Source organism: Pollachius pollachius (genome assembly GCF_949987615.1).
Source record: "Pollachius pollachius genome assembly, chromosome: 5".
NCBI classification, from domain to species: Eukaryota; Metazoa; Chordata; class Actinopteri; order Gadiformes; family Gadidae; genus Pollachius; species Pollachius pollachius.
In genome coordinates, this window is record NC_136938.1 from 10,996,048 (window position 1) to 11,014,683 (window position 18,636).

At 41.9% G+C, this 18,636-nt stretch overlaps 1 pseudogene across 1 annotated transcript; it reads right to left on the reverse strand.

Annotated features, from left to right (window-relative positions):
* Nucleotides 1-287: 287 nt before the first annotated feature.
* On the reverse strand, nucleotides 288-15,636 carry LOC307075792 (cytochrome P450 27C1-like; annotated as a pseudogene). Its single transcript has 8 exons — nucleotides 15,624-15,636; nucleotides 14,776-14,939; nucleotides 11,385-11,575; nucleotides 9,323-9,521; nucleotides 8,455-8,669; nucleotides 8,216-8,218; nucleotides 4,664-4,732; nucleotides 288-392 (listed from the first exon to the last, which is right to left on the reverse strand). The product of its transcript is annotated as a cytochrome P450 27C1-like (transcript).
* Between the last annotated feature and the right edge of the window lie 3,000 nt (nucleotides 15,637-18,636).

An 18,636-nucleotide genomic window follows, 5' to 3' on the forward strand; every position in this document is an offset into this window, starting at 1 on the left:
GTTCCTTGGAGAGAAGAAAACTGCTTGACTATATTCGCAACAGAGGCAACTATGCCCACAACGCTGCTGTGCTGGAGTCAGGGAGAGGAGAGTAGGTTCCATTTAAACGCCAGAATAAAGACGCACAGGGGAAGGATTTCATGCATTGTGCATACTGCCAAGCTCTTTTCACACGAAAAGTCCTGTGGCGACATATGCGAATTTGCAAACTTAAGCCTTCATCGATACCTGTCAAACCTGGAAAAAATCGTGTTCAGTCTATGTGTACATTCATGCAGCCTGTGCCATCACACATCGGGAAACAGATGTGGGGAGTTATCAGTGCCATGGTTGCTGATCCGATCACTGATGCTGTGAAAAATGACAATGTCATCATCCATGTTGGGCAGCACCTGTTGAACAAGGGTGGGATGTCAGCCAAGAATCAACAGTGTGTGCGTGACAAAATGCGAGAAATGGGAAGACTGGTTCATAATGCCAGAAAAGTTACCCCCTTAAAAACAGTGGAGGATTTCATAAATCCAAAGAATTACTTGCAGGTGATCAAATCTGTCAAGGTGACTTGTGGCTATGACAGTGATTCTCACAAATTCACAATACCATCACTTGCCAAGAAAATTGGCCATACATTGGTCAAAGTCAGCAAACTCCTAAAAGCTCAGGGCTTGATCATGAACAACCATGAACTTGTGAAAAATGCCACTGAGTTTCTGGAAGTCCACAACGAAAGGTGGAATGAAATGATTTCTGCGACAGCACTACGTAACCTCAATGAAGCAAAGTGGAATTTTCCCACTCTGATGCCGTTCACAGAAGATGTGCAGAGACTGCACCAGTTTCTCAGTCAAAAGCAAGAGGAGTACTGCAAAGAACTCTGAAAGTCCTTCCACAAAGACCTGGATAGACTTGGCAAAGGTGTGCTTAGCACAGATCATCCTCTTTAACCGTCGCAGGGAAGGAGAAGTGGCAAGCATGCCCTTGTCTGCATTTTTGTCAAGAGACAAGTCTGATCATCACCAGGATTTGGACTGGGCACTGTCAGAAGTAGAGAAAAGACTCTGCAAACATTTCACAAGGATTGTGATCAGGGGAAAAAGAGGTAGACCGGTTCCTATTCTTGTGACTCAGAAAATGCTCAGTGCACTGGAACTCCTGGTTTCAGAGAGAGAGGCTTGTGAGGTACTCAAAGAGGAACGCTACATGTTTGCAAGACCAGCTGCTAAAACGCATCTCCGTGGTTCGGACTGCCTCCGTGCTTTTGCAGTAGCATGTGGTGCAAAGTGTCCCAAGGCACTGACCTCCACCAGGCTGCGGAAACATGCTGCAACACTCTCAACGGTTCTCAACATGACGGATACAGAGATGGACCAGTTGGCTAACTTTCTTGGGCATGACATTAGAGTCCATCGTGAGTTTTATCGACTACCTGAGAAAACACTGCAGCTTGCCAAGGTTAGCAAGCTTCTCATGGCCCTTGAGCAAGGAAGATTGGCTGAGTTCCATGGCCAAAACCTGGATGAAATCACAATAGGGCCAGATGGTATGCTGTTTTGTCATTTTTCTTTTGTCCATCATGCTTTTGTTTATATTTGCTAATCAAGTTTTTTATATCTCCTCTAGACATAGTCATTTGTCCTGTTGAGACTGATGAGACAGCTAAAACCAGGGGACGACACTATTCATCTCAAGGTATATATTCATTTATCTCAAAAGAAGTATTTACTGTATGTGTTTCTCAATATCCTGTAATCTTTGTCTTTGGCAGAAGAGACTCTTCCACTGACAGAAGAAGAAGGCCCCCCACTGACAGAGGAAGAAGGCCCCCCACCAACACGCAAGAGAGATACACCATCAGGAGCAGAAGATGACCGTGTCGGAGCCGCAACACCTGTTGAAGGTTGTTTTTTTTAATTCCTTCTTCTATTTTAGCAGAATAAGTACAATGGACACCTGAGAATTACAAAAAATATCTCAGACATGGCCTTCTCTTCATCAGAAAACAGCAGCCCAACTATCATAAAGGTGAATATAGCTTTGGCCACTGTAACTGTAAGCCTGAATGCATTAAACAATGGCTGGGTAGACAGTGAAAAATAACTGATACTGCTGGTTCTGTAATTCTGAACATCGACGTGCCCCTGAATTGAGATCGAGGGTCCATTTTCGATTAATTGCCCAGCCCTACTGGTACCTGGATGTACTTTCTTTTTTTTTTACCTTCTCCTTCAGGTTTCCACAAAAGCAGCCTCGTACTTTATAAAAAGTGACCTCGACACATTGCAGACACTGATTGGTTCCGAGATTTGTCACAGACAATAACCAGGCACGGGGTAAAAGTGTCTAGGCGTCAGTTGCAGCAGCCAAAAAGGGCACGCCATGCTCTTTGGGGGAGCTACAAACCTTCATGTTGCTCACTCGCGAAACGACAGGCTGGATGACTCCACTCATATCTAGCAAGTGGACCAGCAGCTTTATGGAAGTCCTGTGCGTCATCCAGGGGGTACTATTTTTGCAGTGGAAACTGTCCCCCCAAAAGGTACCAGCTTCCAAAAGCGAGTAGAGCCAATACCGCGAGTGGGAACGTGGCTTAAAGGAAAGATTGAAAGGGATAAGATGTGACTTAAATAATAGAGAAATTACAACATCAGAAATTAAGTCCACATCTTTCAATCTCATCAAGCATACAATGAGTCCCGCTGCACAAAAGCATTTCCTCTCATGTAGGTTTCCTTGTCTGTATATCTAACAAATATATCATTCATCTATTTCATAGAATCATCAGCAGAGGTGAGGAATGCAGTCCCATCAGTGAGCAAGAGGAGCAAGCCACCTTCTGGAGAGGATGACCGGCTCACAGCTGTGATGTCTGTCAAAGGTGATTTAAATCTTTTTTTTTTTCATTACAAATCAGATCAACTCAAATGTGAATTGCAACAGCAGTACGCTTGCAGTGCCACTGCTTAAAGCTAATGGGTCTGGTGATGTTCCATGGTGGCATAAATCACTGGGTGCCAGAACACAGTAATAATCTCTGAACATCGATGATCTTGTGTGAAATGGTGACTGAACCATGTACAGTCCTTTGTGTGGTCAGGTAAACAAGATATGTACTACATAAGTGTAAGGTCTATGTGTTGACATTTTTTCCCCCACTCACAGGTAAAGCTCTCAGGAAAAGAAAGCCATGGCAGGACGAAGAGGTAAAAGCCGTTGAAAAGCATATGAAGCGGTTCATCACTTCATGCATCGTCCCTTCAAAGAGAGACTGTGAAAAGTGTCTAAGAGCTGAGCCAGCAGCTCTCAATAATCGGGATTGGCAAATGTTAAAATATTATGTATACAACCGCATCACAGCGTACAAAAAGAAAGTCCAGCACTCCTAATGTTTAAAAAACATTAGGAATGAATCTGCTAGTTTTGTGAGCAGTGCTTTGCTTCTTATGTTATGTTCTGTTATGTTCTTATGTTTTCTTCTTATGTTATGTTATGTTATGTTCTTATGTTAGTCTTATGTTATGGTTATTTTCACTGTTTTTCTTAGCTTGATACTTGAAACCTTAAAGTTGGAGCCAACGTGGCAGGCCATCTGTTTATTAAATTGACAATTATTTCAATTGATCGGGAGTTGGTCCTTATTGATAGTCATTACAAAGTACTACATCACTCAATGATGGTTTGAAGCAATATCACATGAAGAGGTCATTATGTGCTAAATACTACTGTATTATTATTCTGTGCTATTGCCATTATACAGCGCTTTTTTGTGGTTGTTGCGAACAGCTGCCTTCTTGCTTTTTTGTACAACCTTGGAAGCATCTTTGCAGTGGACCACGCACCATCATGGCAGTTGTGAGGTACAAGGTTCTTGCATCAAGTGAAAGGTTGCACAGTAGTTTTTTTTTCATCAGCATCTCATCAGACTGTTGAGATGCCTGACTCTCCTACATGGCACCTCTTCCATTTTTTGTCCTCCTGACGTAGTTTTTAGTTGATTAAATGTACTAATTTATGGTTTGAGTATGGCATATTAAAATCAAAAGTAAATTTAAGATTTTTTTAAATGATAATAACTGATAATAATAATGATGGACATGACTTTTTGGGGACCAGTATGGTCCCCAAAAAGTCAAGTATGAAGGTGTGAATTATGTAAATTATATGCAAATTCATGCAAATTCGGTCCCCTATCAACACATTGACTTGATTTTTCAGTGGTCCCCATATATGATGGGGAAAACATTTTAATGGAAATTTGCAGGTTTTAAGGCATGTATAGGCTAACTAAACAGTAGTGAGTGTGCTGAATTTTTTTCACACCTCTAACACCTCTAGAAAGGGTGGTCCCCACCAGTGATGATTAAAAAGTTGGTCCCCAGTAGCCATAAATACCAGTGTGTGTGTGTGTGTGTGTGTGTGTGTTTTGAGCTTTAACAACAAAAATTTAACCATCTATTGAACGGACCCCATAAGGGCAAATGAATGTGTTAAAAAGATATCCAGAGGGTTAGGCTAGAAAGGTGTGCGGTCAGGTGAACTCTACTAATTAATGATTGACAGGATGTTTCAGAGGTGGAATATTAGTTGCTTCCTTACTTGGCAAACATGCTAGAAAATATACCACATAAAATGGAGAGTAACTACAGGTTCTATAACATTCAATTACCTGAGTAGTAACATGATCAGGGAACAGCTTGGGTTCATCTGACTCAACATTGGCCTTCTCCAGGTTCTCCTGTACACAAAAGTTAAAAAAGTAGAAAAAAATTTGAGCAGGTGTTACGAATGAATGCCGGGATGTGAAAAAGTTCAAAACTTTGCTCAAAAGGAAATGAATAAATTAGATAGCGAAAAATGAAAGATATTCATAGAAAATGAAGTACCATTAAGGAAAACCATTGCCAAAACAGAAAGCATTGACAACTTTGGAAATGACAAGCATTTCCAAAGTAAAGTAGATGGCAAGGGCTTTTATAGGTCCCAACATGACATTATATATAAGGAGCTGCCAATTGAACATAGTAAAGACAGTCATTTTAAAACACCCAATCTCTAATGTTACTGCAAATACACTTTATATTGGTCACAATAGCAATTCTGTTTTTCCCCATGTCAGACCTTGTTATTTTGCATTGTTATTTTGCATTATAGATTCTCTAACACATCAGACGCACAATCAGAAACCTGACCAACTCACCTTTTTACGCCAGGGCCATTTTGAGTCCCCATAGTTGTAGACAATTTAAGTTCCTGGTTCTATGTTTCTCAGAGCAAACAGGCACAAATGTACGCTGTCATTTACAATAACTTTTTTCATGACAGTTTGGTGATTTGTGGTCGTCATTCACTAATCGTCCAAGTGACCCATCTTCCCTGGATGCATCAATGCTAAAAGGAGGGAATACAACACATCAAACTTGTACTTTAATTACTCCAGTCCTTTTTTCCTCTTTTAATAAGATATTTGGAATCTTCGAAAATAGATCTGCTGCTTACCACCATCTATGATTCTTCCATTCAAATTCATAAAGATATGTACTCTCTGTAGTGGAGTACTTTTTGAACTGGCATTCTTCGAAAGAGATGATTTCACCCCTGTACTCCAGGACAAAATCCCCTTTTTCAAATCTCTTGGTAGCAAACACTCCCCGTCCTATGAATACAAAGATGCATATAAATTGGAATTATTGCACCATTTTAATTTCACATACACCATGACCACGGCATGTAAATTAAGCAATGGATGATGGACAACAAGCTGTTCTAATATTAATATCAGTATCAGTAGATGCCTACTAGCTAGGGGTGTGCATCCCTCCTTTATAAGAAAAGATATGTGCTACGATACAGGGACGATACAATTTAATATGGAACGATTTGATGGGATTCAATTCAATGTTCTAACGATCTGTTGCGATTTGATGAGATATGAATCAATCTGATAGATAGTTAATATTCATTTAACGTTAAGGCATTCATTTTCTATTAATTAAAATAAGCCTTCTATAAAATAGCCATTGCCTTCTTTCAAATAGATATATGGTATATGAACCATGGAATCTTAGGTATTTATATTTATTTCTTAATGGCATGGGGGAAATATGGAAGACACATTTATCAATTTAGAACTACATGTCTTCTATTTGTCTATTTATCGACTTGATCGCTGTCCTACACAATTAGGAAAATAGAGAAGCTTTTGTAAATATTCCCCTCCTTCTTATAAGACCCAGAGGACTTCCACACGTTTGATTTCAGATTCGCTGGTGCACTGAAAATCGCTTCACTGTTTTTGGACATATTGTATGGCTGTTTTTTGTGCACTCACAACTCCGGTTGTTCCCTGCTCGTGAGATGCAGGGCGCGAGCAGACACGCGAGTGCAAACATACACAAACACACACACGGATCCGCCCACTTCCTTAAATTCCATTTTTCAGATCCGTATGGATACGGAATGAAATGAGTTGACAATGCTGTCTTGATATCAGGCTAAAGCTTCACTCAATCGACCGCAACGTGCATTCGGTGCATAGACAGATTAATTTTAAATCGATTCAGGGGCCCACGTATTGATGTAGTTGCATCTGTGTTAATCCAACCGGATACCGATTCGTATCGCTGAATCGTTACACACCTAGCCTTTTTAATGATAAAGACGTTCAAACAGGATATAAAGGATGTAACAAGCAATGTATGTGTTGAGGTGTGTAAATGTGGAGAACTTTAGTTTATTTAGACACATTTATGTTGATTGACCAATACATGGCTTTTAACAAATTTTGCTGTAGCAGCAGCACAAGCATTTTTACTATTTCTGAAATGTAGTCGTATAATTTTATTCTACACTGTAGGTATTTAAAGTACTAAGAAATGTTTTGGGAGTAACATGCTGCCACTCGAAAGTACCCAACAAACCTTTGTAATCATCAATGACATTTTGCGTAAGCCCCTGCTTATCTCCCGAAGAAAGAATGTGTGATGTTGCTTCATCAACAGGCCGGATTCTTGGCTTCCTTCTTCGCATTATGGCTCTGTGAAAACCATTTCTAAAATGAATCATTGCACATATGGGCAATGACATTGCAGACATACTATTACAGACTCTCTTTGATAGGACAAACAACTATGAAGAATGTAGCAGCCCTTTGCATTATTAGTCTCTAGGCCCAACTAATGTGTTGTGAAGTATTTCTATTTACTGAGATCATAAACAGCATGACATGAATGTGCTGTGTAGCCAGTTGGCTGTTGCTAATTTTCCATACATGTAGGCCTAGGGGTTAAAACTGAGTCTTCATAACTGTAACAATAACCTGAAACCTTGGTTAATGCTGGGACAATTCCATAAAGCAACTGCATTTTATAAACAATCTGGAGGATATAGTTTTAATATTAGTCCCCTCGCGAGTATTTGGACCGGAACCGGAAACGGACGTATATGAAAGTATTGGTTGTAGTCTTTTCGCTCGGTTCTCCGTATTAACAGTATGGCTAGAACCAAGCGAAAATACAACAATCAACCCCGTTCCGGTTTCCGTTTCATTTACAAAATGCCAAATAAAACACGACAGAAACTGTATTTCGCTACGATACTTACAACACAAATAAAGCAGTCTAAAGTTATATACCAGTAGTATAATAAAGCATTGCCTAAAACACAGGTCACCTCATCAGTAGCATTAGCAACACAGGCTAATTAACCTCCTTGTCAATATTAGTAGCACTGGATCTAGCTAAACTAGATGTAGGCCATGAAATAGCCTACTGCTAATTAGCCCACAATAGGGAATTGCCCCACAAGGAACAATGTCAAATGTAATCCAAAATATACTTTATGAAAGTAATTTATATGACTAAACAGTATCACTTTGAACACAATTCATTCTACAGCTAGTGGCTAACAACAACATGCAGCTAACATGTTGCTACATAGCCTAGGCTATATTAGAAAAAACGGTTTCTAATTAAATATATCTAGTTATGTGCATAAAATAGTACTATAGAAAATGGAATTACTGATATATATATAAAATAGTATTAAATATAAAATCTATTTATAAAATAATTGTCAAGATAGACTTACCTTCTGACATTCTCCAAGTGAAAATCTGGCCCTTGTGCGTGAGTAGTATGCCTAGTCAAGCAGCTGATCAATTGGCCACATGTGATTGGCTGAACGATACACACTTCAGGAAGTGTGCTTAAGGGTGCAGTACCACCTAGGGGGCGATCACGAGCATAGAAATTATACACACAGAACTCAACTTTGCTACCTTGTGGGCCAAGTAAAAGAAGAGTGGGGGGCATGTCAAGACAGCCTCCTGAGCTCATTACAAATGAAAAACGGTGTGGGGCCCAGGGTTTTGGGCCCCACTATGTCTGAGGGCCCCATAACATTGGTGTGCTACCGGTGACTGGGCCCCACAAACCCACATCTGTGAGAACACACACACACCTTACTGAAGTTGAAGAGGCCGTCCCAGGAGCTACAGAAGTCCTTCCAGGGCCCGGGCAGGACCGGCCGGAGCCACTTTGGGATGGCCCCGGCGTACATGGTGGTCTTGAAGGAGCTGAACATGAGGTGCAGAGCAGTGATGTAGTCCTGCGTATCTTTTGGCACCTCCTCCTCCAGACAGCCCAGACGAGTTTCATACAGGATGGCGGCCACTCCTGCAGAGGATGCATATGGAATAAACACATAATTATGACTTATTAAATGAAGTCCCCCCCTTCCCTTCGTCCCGCCTGCATGTTGAACTCATGTCATCAGCTTTTTTTTTGTTACAAAGACGAAACTTTTGACATCAATCTGACTCCATAGAGTCAGTCTCTTCCTCCTTCTCCATCCTTCCCCTCTCCGCCCCTTGAATAAATGAGGCAGGCCAGCTTTACTTTAAGCATAGAAATCAACACACAGCGCCGTTCCAATGAGTTATGACTGGAATTTGAATGCTTGCCAGCAAGCATTGAAACATACGGTAGTTATTAACCTTTCCTACCCTGCAGTACATCTCCTTGATATCAAACATTCCTTCATCCGCCAAGTGGAACCAAACTTCCTCCCCCATTACTGCAATGTCTCCCACATCAAGGTTTACAATAACTGTTACTTCTTTCTACAAACAGAGTAGAGGAGAAAAGAGGAGGAAGAAAAGAAGAGAGAGAAGAGAGAAGGATAGGAAGGAGAAGGAAGAAATGAAGGAGGGAGGAGAGGAGGTGGGAAGGATAGGGGAAGACTCTCCTACTCTAATACAGGTTAGGATTCTTTCTGCATTGAGGAAGCGTCCTATTTGGCAAGACTGTTATGTGAAAACATCACCTACCCTCCATGGTGTACAGGAAGACCAGGTCATTGATGTTGACCACAGACTCCCCGTCAGATGATCGGCTGCGTAGGAAGCCAACCCTCTTAACCAGGTCGTCCACCACGAGATTCACATCCTCTGAGAACACGGTTAGTCTCGCAGCCGCATGATCAGCTGCCGCAACACACTACGCATCTTCAGCCATTCCTCACCCTCCCTGCAGGACACAAAGAGCAACACGACTTTTGATACATGCATCACACTCATAACCTTCAAACATTACACTGTGCTATGTACCTCAACACTTAAAAGAACCCAACGTGTTATGTATCCCACATTCTAATGACTTTAACAAGATATTAAACTAAGCACTCTAAGGATCGCAGGACTTTAACAACCCCAACATGTAATGTACTGCAACATTCTAAAGATTCCAAAATGTTATCTAACCAGCGGTGCAGCAAACGGGGGGAAGGTGATGACAATTCAGGGGTCCCTATTCTTATTTATATGATTCAATAAATGCAAAAGAAAGTATGCGCAGATTGCTGCTCATAATTTATGTTTTCAAGCAAATTTGGCTACCACCGTTAATATGGCTGGTTAGTTTGTCTGATCATTTCAATTTTTGGTCCTCCTGTTTGCAAACATATTAAAATATAAAGATCCAATATATTATAATAGAAGGTGAGTGTCGCGTAAAATATGCCTAAAATAATTTTATAAAAGTACATTGTTTAAAGTGACATTGTTTAAAGTTCAGTAAATTAATGAATGAAATGAATGCATGAATTCGTACAATAGGATGAAAATAAATTGCTTTCGGCTTAGTTATTGGAAGGATGAGGGCATGTTATCATGGTTATCATGGTTACGACCCATATTAACTTTTTAATTATGTTTAAGTGCAACCGTAGTGTATGGGCATTATAATGAGCGATGTTGTTGTATGATGATACAATATTACTACTATACATAGCAGTGGTATGATAAGTGTTAGTATGTGCAGAGTAATTAATCCTGAAATGATTTGTCCTTACTAAAATGCAACAAGTACATCAATGATCAGCCCCTCCTCTTCTCCCCCTTAACTTAAGTTTTTTTGGAGCAGTATAGTAGTTTAGTTTGCAGTTTATAGAGTAATGCTCTACCAATACACCTCACAAAAGGGGCTATACACTAGCTCCGCTAGCTGTGAGCTGCTGACTGATGCATTCCCAAATTCAACTTAAACCAAAATCAGTTCGAAGTAAAAGGCTATGCTTTAAATAAGAACAATTATGATGTTATTGTAAATATAAACTGTGCATTATCCATTCAGAAACCGTTAATTAACGCTAATAGGTCTATTTATTAGCGCTGGCTTACAGCGCTCCCCAAATAACAAAGGCTACTAAGAACAATAACTGCCTTGCAGCACTCACCTTGTTAAAGCTCAGATCTAATGATTATGTTGGTGTGATTAAAAATGATTGACGACAAGGCGGATAACAGCTTGAGGCTTTTATTTAATATGACCGTTAACATTAGTGATTGTTATTTGGCAGTAAATATAGGGAACTATATTTACGTATTTAATGTTAAAATCCTGGCTACTCCCCCATGTACTTCAACATTCTAAAGGCCCCAATTAGCCGTGCAACGATTATAGACTACAATTTAGACTCACTGTTCAAAGGTTGGTCATAGAAAATGAATGCACCATAATGTCCTTTTTTTTGATAGAGAGGACAGAAACACTAGGTGTGGCTGTGCCTTTAGTTACCAAACCGAGACGTTTAAACCATGGTTAATAGTGAAATTGGTAAATGGTGCATCCCTAGCCCCAACATGTTATGCGCCCCAGACTCTAAAGACTCCAACACTCTCCTTAGCAAATTAGGCCAATGTTGGCCCCAACACCACATATGAGGCCAGTATAGGATCATGCATACCTATCCCCTGCCCTCTCCAAACATCACTAGACATTTTACTTGATATTTTAAAAGGCATATGGAGGAGATGTAATCCGTAGCGGGCTTACAGCTAGCCTACAATAGCTTCATGGGGTCCGAAAAAAGACAGGTCAAAGGCTACTCACGCAGAGATGAGTGCGGTGGAGCGGCCCCTCATGTCGCGGTACTCCTTCCACGACTCCATGTTTGCCCTCTGGGGTGTGGCTCCCTCGGCCCGCAGCACCTGGGCCACCAAGTCGCGGTCAGCGATGGACACCACCAGCTGGGGGCCGAAGCGGGACTTGAAAATCTTCCCGTACTTCTGACGGTGCTCCATCTGGAGACGGAGGGAAGATGCACTCTTTATCATCCTTAAAAATAATACACAGAAGATTTACATGTGACTGTGGCTGAGCACAATGTTAATCACTTGATGCTCATCACAATCATATCACAGGAACCAAGAATCAATCATTTCGGGGGCTGTTCAGAATATTGTGTTCATGTTACATGTTCATGTATTAAATACATACAGTACATATCACATGTAATATTATAATGCTTGCATGGTACAGTAAAGGCAATAATCGCCACAGGTCGTAAACAAGCGCAAATGTTAGCACGCGAACAGGTGGATTACACGCATTGTGTAATAAAAAATCTAATTTTGGTTATTTGTTAAACGGAATATACCCTACCCCGATTATATTCCCTTTATATATCAAAATCAGCATGAAAAGCACGACGAGTTCAAAAAAACAAAAACTTTTTTTTTTTTTTCTTGCTAGTAAATGTAACATTGCATGTTGCTAATGTTTTTCTGGTTCTGCAGTTTTTGGGGCTTGCTCACCGATCATTCATTAATGTTGCCGGACATTCTTAGGAATCTTTCCTAGAATTGCCAAGGAAAATTAAAAATTGTGCATAACCTTTGGTAAGATATCATACAAACGTTGTATGAGACCAGCCTGTTGAGGAATACATTGATAAAGCGGACAATGTATGACTTTGACCGTAACTTTAACTAGTTAACCTTAACATATGTTAGTAGGCCTATAAGTAAAGTAAGAGAAAGAATACAGGGGGCTTCTTTATTCTTTGGTGGGGTACACAGCTTCAGCGGATAACTTGGAGTAAGCTCATGTAGCCCTTTTACCCCTATAATAAAGAGGGCAGGGCCCTAGGTTCTTCAATCAATCTTAAATTATTAGTTTTGATTTCCTATATTATGTTAACCATATAACACCAGCACCCTTATTAAATATTAGCCACTAAACACACACAATATCCACACTACACGTATTTAGTAAGCCAACCAACAAAAGGGTAAGTAGTTAAAACGTTTACTTATTTGAGAACAATATAAGTGCATGTCACAGATCCCATATTGGACATCTTGTTACCATACAGGCTACAAGTAATTAACATTACTAACTAAGCCGGCACATAAAAAACAAAATAAAACAATCCTTTACAAAAGAAAACCCCGTTGCAGGCCTGTTGATGAATAGTCCTCTTCGCTCCTCCGAGCCAAGAGAACTCGGTTGGCTACTCACACGTCCAGGTAAAACGCGATGGGCGTCCATGAAGGTCCGTGAGAGTACTGGGGAAGTCCGTGGAAAGTACAAAGGCGCTCCTCACTAATTGTCGCGTGATTTCCTTCGCCCGAGCCCTGTCAGCCAACCCGCAAGGTCGCACCCGCTATCTCGTGCGGCGGTGCCTCGGAAACCCCGTGGCAGTAGCGTCGCTAGCTGCGTTAGTTAGCAGGCCACTGTTCGGCTACTTCTGTCAATTAACTGACCGGGTCGTATGTGAACCGGTCCGGTGGAGTTTTCAAGTTCGTGTTGAACTTTACTTTCATTTACCAGACACAATCTTGAATCTTATGGGTTGCTGATATGTCATCAGCCTTCAACAAGACTGTCTCACAAACGTCTTTTTCCCCCTAATACTTCTTTCCTCTACTACCTCCAGCACGTTTTCCCTTTCCTCCACTTTCCCGCCTTCTCCACATTCACCCGCAAACACCTCATAGCGCCCCCTTCTGGTTGGATCGCCATATAACAGTTTAATTAAGCAAAGGATATATACAACATTTACAATACATCAAATAACATTAACAAAGTTTGCAACCATTACACAAACGTCAACAAAACATTATGAAAAATAATAAACTCTTATATAATATAGTTTATTATTTAAAATAACCAGAACCCGAATTTCAACTGGGTTCCGCTCAGCAAACAAGGTTCATCCCTGGGGCCGCAGAAGGCATGAATGGGTGACCATAAAGCCCTCTCTGTCTTTTCCTGTCAAGATGGGGTTAACCAGATATCGAGAGATTTACAGTTCTAGGTATCCCCTTGAAGGCAGCCTAGTCAACAGGGTTCATCCTGGTAGCAGCAGAGGGTTTAACAAGTCCCACATTTGGATGTCACTGAGAATCTAATGCTTTGTTGTGCTTTCTCAACACTTTTTTCATTCGTATGGGCAATTGAGGATTATACTTCCTCCAAACCTATAGTACAATTCTCCCATACTTGTCAGGCAATGTGACTATTGATCATAAAGTGTATTCTGCTTATCTCCCTCTCCCTCTCTCATAACATATGAGAGATAGAGATGGCCGACTGTGATTAGTGTGGGTATCTTTGAGATCAATATCTTTTTTACAGCAGGAACCTGTAAACAATTAATCTGGACTGGTAACCGATTCATTTAGAATATATTAATGCAGAAAAAAAAAGGTGTGCAGGGGAACGTTAGCACTACACCCTCTATACTGAAGGATGGAAACCAAGGTGATATATGTAACTTTATTCAGAGGCAAGATTACATCCCTGCTCTTCTGGTTCAACAGAATCTCTCTTCTACTTTACCACCAAGAGCCATTCCTGTTCGTGATGGGGATCCTTTGCAGTATGAGGTGTTCATCAGAGCATTTTAGAGAGGAGTGAAAAGAAAGTCAGATGACTACGGTGACCCCTTGCATGTACTAGAGCAACACAGCTGCCAACATTTGCTTCCAGCTCAGGGCTATAAAAGAGCAAAATATTTGCTCAAAGAACCTTTGGGTAATGAAGATAAGATTGCCACTATATATATGGATTAAGCTTTTGCCTGGTCAGTGATCAAATCAGAGGATTTGAAAGCATTGCAAGCATTCTCCCTGTTCCTTAGAGCCTGTTGCAATGCAATGGAACATCTCACCTATATGGAGAAAATCAATTGGAGTAGTGGATGTTGTACTTTGTACCAATTCTATTTAAATACAGTTGTACCACAAATATTGTAATTTTATTACAATAGTAATATTACAAATATTACAAAGAAGCCCACAACATAACTAGTTACATAGCCTATGTTAAATAGGGCTTATTTTAAGGGTTCCCGAACGTCCTTGTATCGTAAATATCGTTTTTTGCTTTTGTGCAATGCCTTATTCATATTGTAATTATAATCCGTTTAACGTCACTTGTTTCTTTAATACTGTTTTTTGTTTTAAAGTTAAAAAGGTTTAATAAAACAATGTCTTACCTGGATCTCGTGGATTCTGCTAAAACCGTCGCGATAGAAGAAAAGAGCATCTCCTTGAGAGACTTCACCCGGGACACATCTGCCAGGGTCTCCGGTCGGATCAGACCCGGGCGAAGGGTCTCCTCCCTGGCCGCGGTGATGGGAGGCGCATCGCTTGATGCAGACTTGTGCACCGCGTGTAAAGAAAAGTAATGCCTTATACTAATCAAATTTCTCGTGCGTGAATACATAATTTATTCGTTAGGTTATTAAAATGTGTGTTTGGGGAGACAGTCCACTAAGTCTCAAAAGCAAAGTTAGGCCCAATCCCAAAGTCCGGACTCATGGACTTTGATGCGCTTTCTCGCGAAATTAGCAAACCTTCAGGGGCTGTCCCAATGTCGAATTCCAAAGGGCGTGAGGGCAAGGCCCGATTAACCATAAGGTCACTTGGCCAACTTATATGTTCAGATCACGTATTAAACTCTGTATGCCCTTATTTGCAACCCGTTCAATCAAAATATTATGTTCAATCACGTCAAAAACAGCGTTTGTCGCTGCCTGAAAAAATAGCAGAGGCGGTGTTGCCTCGTGGTGGTGGTGCCATCGGCAGCGGGCAGGGGGCAGCAGGCAGCGGGGCTCCGGCAGGAGACAATCGTGGGCAACAATCCCTTTCTCCTCCATGTCGCGGCTCATGTACTTCAGGGAGTCAGAGCCAAAGTTCCTTTCCCCCCAATTCCTTCTTAACCATGGCTGAGATAACCCCCACCGAGTCTCGTTGTGGAAATACGAGAGACGTCAGATTACCCGACGTGTTATGCGCATAACACCAACAGCAGAACAGTTATCCAAATAACGAAGAAGTGTACAGTCGTAGCTCATTGTCTCATTGGCCGGCCAAATTCTCCAGGCAAAGCAGAGAATGGGAGGTAACCTGGCCCCTTATGACGACATATGTGGGCAAATGCGAAATCGGAGTGTCTGAGCTTTAATTTTTCAAAGGCAGAGTAGGTACTCGTTTTACACCTAACGCCATTTCTAGCTACTGGGGGACCATAGGCAGGCTAGGGGAACTCATATTAATGTTAGGAAACCTCATAAAGTGAAATTTCCATGCCATGGAACCAAACTGATTCTTCTCTCGTTCGTCTCATTCGTTCTCAGACTCGGCTCCTCCCAGACCCACTATTCGCTGAGTCGCTGACTCTCTGTTCGTTCACTGACTGTGAGTGGTGAAGAGGGAAGAGGCTTAGTGAGCGAGCGTACGATAATACGATTCAATATCAGTGAAATGGCATGCTGTCTCCGTATTTTCTGTGTCATGCCAGATTAATAAAATATGTGAATGTCTCATCAAGCTGTCTCCTTCTTTCATGGTTCATTCTCACGCACGCGACCCGGAACCCCCACCATCATTGCTAAATCGAGTGTATTATCTTGCTGATATGTTAAACATCCCATAATCAACAACACCCCCCATCCTGCTGCGTTTTGTTAAAGTTGTAATGTTGTGTTGATGATGACCAACTTCCACGATCGTTTGAGTCTGACTGACTAAGCATTCCATGATTCGATTTACCGCTACCGGAAACAAACGAACAAACGATTCTGAACGATTCTTCTTGGCAAACTGACCGACGCGAATTGAATCAAGGAATAGAATCATGAAATCCATCACTAGTGCTGTCGCCTCATCTTCTTCTACTTATTTTGTAGAAGGGAGTCTACAACCCCATTAGGTATATTGCTGCCAGCCACTGGTTACAGGCCAATAATGTGTAAGAATTATAAAGCCTGGACCTGGTCTGTTACATCAACAGCAGAACCCACAGTGTGCGCAGTGAGAGAATGGTCATTTTCTCACGCCCATTGGCAGACTTCACATAATCCTTTTAGTTAAGTCTGTTTTTTTGCCATTTTTGTTAGGTCTGTTTTTTGTTATGCAATTTCACTTAGCAGTCGGCAAACAATTGTGACTCTCTGATGATTAGTACGATTATCTGGCCATAGTCCTGGGTCCAAATGAGTGCCCAAATGAGGACCCAAAGGACCCCATTATCCAATGTGGTACAGGGAACCAAAAGGCATCCACTCAAATGATCTCCCCCTCAAGCGCCGTCTTTCCTACTCCTGACATGAATGTCTCGTCCTTCGACCTACACAACGACCCCTCCACACCGTCTGCAAGACAGATGCTCAACTCTCCCCGGCTGACTTCATAGCCCACTGCTTTAGACCCAGCTTCATCTGCCTCAGCGCCTGGGGAGTCTCCCCAAGCTCCACAAGCAGAGCATGTTTCTTAAAGATGTTTTAGTTGCCGACCCCAAAGCCTAACTGCCCTGTAAAACCATATATACAACTTCACTCCCCTGGCACATTCAGCCCCGACCCTTCCCTTCCCTGAGTTTCAGAACTTTCCTACTTTTCTCCACAACGCTTCAATGTGATCTCTCCAAGTGATCATTTCTCCCTAAGAATTTATATTGAGGCACCCTCCCAAGGGGGAACTCCCCAAGACCCATCTTCCTTCCTAACAGCACTACCTGCCTTAATCTCTGAGTTCAAAAACCCCAATCACAAGGCCACCCTTCAACTAACCCTAGAGCCCTCAGCAGTGTGTTAAACAACCCTTTTCCTGGGATTTGGGGTGTTGTTTTAGGTCTCTGGTGCTCCCACATGCATACAAACTTTGAAAAAAGTCTGTACATGATGTTTTGAGTGATATGCATTTCTGAAAGTACCCCGCCTACAGTTACCAAACGAGCGAGTCAGTTTCGGTGCCCGCTCCCACGTAGGAAGGGGGCAAGGTTGAATAATTACCTCCCACTTCCTAACTCCCCTCCAATCAGAGCATAGCTAAGATTTTGTGGACCAGCGAATGAGCAGCTCCGGCGGGGAGAACTCGGCAGCAGCTCAGCTCCGGGAGAACAATCCCTTTCTCTGCCGGACTGCCGCCGAGCTCCCCCCGCCGGAGCTACCAGACTGCTGCCGAAGGAGGAGACATGGAGGAGAAAGGGATTGTACTCCCGGAGCTGAGCTGCTGGACTGCCGCCGAGCTACCCCCGCCGGACTTTTCAGCTCCCGGAGGACACCCGCCAGAGCTGCCGGGAAGCTTCGGCGGCAGTTCAGCTCCCGGAGTACACCACCGGCAGCTCCGGCGGTTCCGGCGCAGGGAGCTCGGCGGCAGTCCGGCAGCTCAGCTCCCGGAGTACAATCCCTTTCGCCTCCATGTCGGGGTTCATGGACTTCAGAGAGTCAAGGCAAAACTTCCTTTCCCCCAATTCTTCTCAACCATGGCCAAGATATCGCCCACTACGAGTCTTTACTTGTTGTGGAAGTGCCAGAGACGTCAGACAGTCTTTATGATTCATATCATATCATATCATATCATATCATATTCATATCATGCGAGGCGCACATAGCTTTTGGCCGTGATATTAGATATAATTTTATATAAATACCTATATATAATATTATTATTATATCATTATTATATTATACAGATATAGAGCTCCAGGAGTCTGCAAACGGCAACAATCCCTTCCCTTCTCCTCCATGCTGTGGTTCAGTCTGACAGCTCATTGGTCAATGGGCAGCAGCTCATTTCCATTAAAGCTACAGACACCAGAAACAGCGCCTTCTGAAGGGACTGAAACACAGGGGAATAGCGGTAGGTGAGATTTTTTTTCCTTAAGGCTATTTCCAGCAAACAGCTTCAAAAACATGTTTTCTGGAACTCAAATACTATGTTTACTTGTTGTGAAAACAACATAATATGTCTCCTTTAAATAACAGATTTGCATAGGCACAGACTCTGACAAAGCCCCCCGATTCCTACCCTTTAAAATATCCTAAATCAAATTGTACAGTATCCCTCATAAC